General features: G+C 39.7%; 1 non-coding gene across 1 annotated transcript; it reads right to left on the bottom strand.

Moving 5' to 3' along the window:
• Positions 1–2,682: 2,682 nt before the first annotated feature.
• Positions 2,683–2,756, bottom strand: TRNAN-GUU. Its single transcript has one exon. It is a non-coding gene; the product is annotated as a tRNA-Asn (tRNA).
• Positions 2,757–4,687: the final 1,931 nt, after the last annotated feature.

The raw sequence follows: 4,687 nt of genomic DNA, 5'->3' as shown, positions 1-4,687 counted from the left end.
CATCAGACACAAGTGTTAGAAATGAAAGCAGAGATACATTAAACCATGTGGCTTCCTCCTAGCCTGCATTATGGTCTAAAGAAACACTTGCATTATAAAAATACTTTAAATGAACGATTTCTATGATTTTTGTGACAGATCTTCAATTTTTATCTATTATCTGTTTCGTCCTTTCCTAAATTAGATGAATAGTACATTCTCTAATGAGTTTTTATATTTAAATCATAGCAATTGGTTCACCTTTTATTATGTTACTTCAGTGAATTTCTCTCTGATTTTGTATACGCAGTTTAAGTGTACAACTCTATTAGCAATATTAGGAACATATTTACATAGTCAAATATACAATACAGCCTTTTAAATGCTATTCATCCTTTAATTAAAGCTTTAACTGATCTTGACATATATCTGGGTTTGGCTGGTATTTCAGAACCAAGAAATTAAGGACAAAAAGATGCTCCTCAGAAATAGCATTTATTGCAACATCTACAACCATGACACGTTGAAATTTTATAAGGCCAATGCAATTATAAATATTTATGCAATTCTTCCAAATTGTTGCCCACCTACCATTTTGTTTTTCTTGAGATAGGGTCTTGCTCGGTGACCCATGCTGGAGTGCAATGAAGTGATCACCATGCTGGGTTAATGTTTTATTTTGTGTAGACATGGGGTCTCATTCTGTTGCCCAGTCTGGTCTCTAACTCCTGGGCTCAAGTAATCCTCCTGCCTTGGCCTCAAAAAAATGCTGAGACTACTGGTGTCAGCCACCCACACTGCGGCCCACCTATCTTACCTGCCTGCAAGAGCCAAGGAAATGGCCTAAGCACTTGTCCACATAATAACAGCAACTGCTTCTGCTTACATTAGAGGGGAGTTTTGCACTCAGCACAGCACCTCCATTCCCATTTAATTCTCCTTCATTTCCTGGTCTCTAAATCATATTAATACCCAAAATAGGGTGAAATAGAATGTACTTAGAAATTGAAGATCGAATTTTAAACTGCCACCTAGGCCCCTGGTCAAGTACAAATTCTGGTACTATCTCACAAAAGTGTCCCAAAACAGGGGTCTCCGTGGATGTCCCAATTCCCAAACATCAGCTTGGGGTCAAAGAATCCTTAGTTTCTAGACTCCATGGCCTGAATCTATGTCCTTCCAGATTTTGTCTGCCTCTCTCTCTCATCTTGCCTTCTGTACCTAAATGCTAACAAAGTGTTTCCCTAAGACACATTCCCCAGGAAGACTTCATGTTCACACACAGCTTTCATTTGAATAAAATTGACCAGCCCAATGAATGCAAATTTAACAATGCCTTTTAGCACGCCATAAATGTTGTGTTGGTTTTTATTTTACTCCCTTTACGAGATTTGGAGCAAAATATTAACGAAACTTCATAAAAACCAATTCAAGTATCATTTTGGTTTTAAATTAACTAATTAGGTAGCTGTATTTTAGAGCAAGGAACTTCCAAGCAGGCAGTACAGCAGGGAGGAGCTTGGGCATGGGCCTGACTACCCAGGCTCCAAACTCACTGTGACTTCAAGCAAATTACTCAGCTGATTACTCAGTCGCACTGTGCCTCAGTTGCCTCATCTGTACAATGGCAGTAATAGGACCCGGAAGGCTTATGAAGATTACATACCTTTCTCCAAGAAAGCGCTCAATAAAATTAGCCTTTATTAATATGTCAACTGAGCTGAAATATAACGAAGAATATAAAACAATATATCCACAGGAATCAGATGTACTAGTTCTTACACTTTTCTTAAAAACTGTCTTTCAACTTTCTGTAGTCCAGACCAAGACAATAATTATTATGATGAAACTAGGCTTATTTCTCAAAGTAATAAAATAAAAGGAAACTATTTTGAGAGGGCTTTGCATTTGGGGAAATAAAAGTAGGGGACGTTGAAAGTAGAAAGTTGAAGCGAATTATGTAGCAGCTTCACTTTTAATCTTTCTCATCCTTTTTTTTTAGGTTTAACAATCATACTTTGTAAAAGAGGTTTTCTCCTTTTTTGCATCGATGGGAAGTGTTGCAGGCTTATTTTATTCTCTAATAAATTCAAGCGTTTTAGTAGAAAAAGTGAATATAATATATATTCTTACAATACTGTCCACACGAAAGATTTACTGCACCAAAAATTATTTCTGTAGGCATTAATACCAGGAACAATTAATGTTTAAGTCGCAGACGGAGATGTTTACGCTGACAGGGACCAGACAAAAGGGCGGCCTTGCTTCAACAAAATGTGAGAGTTTTCAGTTTGCAGCTCGAACTTGACACTGTCGAAATGCATGCATTTCGGTGGCCCCGTGACATTTCAGGCGTCCCGAAGCCGAGCAAGACCAGCCCGGGCCGCGTTCCCCGTGTACGCTCGGGCCTCCGGGGACGCGCAGAACTGGAGAGGCGGTCGCGCGCGGCCTCTGCGCGTCCCCGCTCCGGGACCCTGGCGAGGCCTAGACCCCTGCGACGACCCCGGGGAAGGGCTGGCCGCGCTCACCTGCAGCCGGGAGGCCGCTCAGCACGGGACGAAACCGAAGGGCTCGCCGGCTGGCGCGCGGTGTGAGGGTGGGTGGTTTCTCTGTTTGGTCCCCGGAAATCCAACCCAGCTTAGCCCGGAGGCCTGAACTCGATTTCTGCAAAACTTCCTTCGACCAGCTCGTAAAACGAGGTCGCGTCCCTGGGTGGGCTCGAACCACCAACCTTTCGGTTAACAGCCGAACGCGCTAACCGATTGCGCCACAGAGACTCCCATGCTGGCTGCCACTTCTGCCACAGCCTTTATGAAGAATAATAAAGGCAGTGTGCGGCTGTTCCTTTCTGCTTTCCGATTGGTACTATCAGAACCAAAATGTTTAATTTCATGTTTCCAACCCTCTTAATTCTATTTTCCACCTTTTAAGCATATCGAAAAATTATACAACAAAATCAAACAGCACTGCAGATTGCAAAATGTGTTAAAATACTATTGCTTCCCCTCGCCAATTCCCATTTGGAACGTTGTATTTCAGGAAAATAATTATTTCTTATCAGTTTTCTTTTATGAGGAAATCAAAGCTTTCATCTTGTGAGCTGAGAAACTTTCCCTTTGTTTCAAACAATTTGTCCAGTGCTTCGCTCGCTAATCTCTCGTGATTTACTTGTGTAGTGTTCCCAAGGTCATCTGTATTTATTTGCCTGCTTTATTTTTATTTTCAGGTATTATTAAAGGCATAAATGAAATCCCTATTTGTTTTGTACTAAATACAGTACAATGATTTCACACTAACATTTTGTTACTGGAAAGAAACATCGGGAAAAAAAGGTACAGGAACATTTCTTAGTTCCAGTGAGTTGTAGTTTATTGCTAAATCTGCCCTCCTCCCTGGAATTAGCTTACACACCCACATCGAAGCCATACCACTTAAAACACACATCTCGAAGGACAATTAAAACCCGGTTTGAGGAAAGAGAAGTTAAAGAAGAAAAAGGAAGGATCTATAACTAACTCCTGAAATTTTTTAGCACAGAAACACTGCAGGCAAACATGTTCCATTCCTATAAATACTTAAATGAAAATCGTTCCCTTTGTGTGAATGTTTCCTGGTGCCTTTTAACGTACTCTTCTAAGTTCCGAACGCTCTTTTTCTCCCTTCTTCTCTCCTCAAATAATTGCGAGTTTCCACTTGAGAACGTGATGTTTAAATTTTTAACAGTCAGTAAATTGCTCTGTACAGAATCCCTCCAAGAACAATCGCTATCATGATTTATAAACGTTGTAAGCGACGCGTCTTAGTCCAATCAGCATTTTGAGTTCCCGTTGCGTGATAAGACAACTTAAATTGGCTTTGGAACCAATTAGAAGCCGTGTTCTCTGAAAGCGTTGAGATGTTAAACAGCTGTGAAATCACGCCAAGCTGCACCACGCCACTTTCAACAAACTTTTGGAAGTGCACTTGAAATTTTTGAATTTGAAAAAACAATCTAGGAAATGCTTCTACAGAGCGTATGAGAAGTCTCATTTCATTAGAGGATGCTGCTTTCTACTTGGTAATCTTTTATGTACCTGCTAAAACTATCAGGTACTGGCTTTTCTTCTCCCAACACCAAACTGAGTGTCCTTTCCTCTATTGTTTTTGTGACTATCCAGTTAGAACAGACTGCAACTGGTGTACCTCACTGCCCTTTCATTCAATGTTTATTCTTCTGTTTAAAGTAGTGTTAGGAACGGTTCTACTCATGTAAATCTCTTCAGCTCCAATATCTTTTCCTGACTTCAGTCATCATACTAGCATTTGACTTCTAAAAAGAGAGATAATGAGAGACAGTTGATAAGGAAAACTAACTCAGAAAGGAATATTAACTCATTCTAGGCTAAAAAATTGTCTATATAAGTACCACTATTGGTTTTAAAACTGTCTTCAAGCCTGCTTGTGTAGTTTTTAACATTTTACATGAAATGGCTGTTTCCACGGTTACTTAGCTCTGCCTTTTTTTCCCTCTGCACTTGAAACTACTTCAAAGGAGCATATAAATATTTAAAATATTGAAAGGACTCTGAACATTTTATTCCAATGGTATATATCAAACACAGCTTTTATGCAGAATGACCACTAACAAAAATAAGGGAGAAGAATACAGTGTCATCTAAATCTTTGTGATTATCTCATCTGAGGCCATAATATTTATGTTCAGTTTTTA

Source organism: Rhinopithecus roxellana, chromosome 11 (genome assembly GCF_007565055.1).
Source record: "Rhinopithecus roxellana isolate Shanxi Qingling chromosome 11, ASM756505v1, whole genome shotgun sequence".
Classification (NCBI taxonomy): Eukaryota; Metazoa; Chordata; class Mammalia; order Primates; family Cercopithecidae; genus Rhinopithecus; species Rhinopithecus roxellana.
The sequence above is the reverse complement of the archived record's forward strand: the minus strand, read 5'-3'. Positions and strand labels throughout refer to the sequence as shown.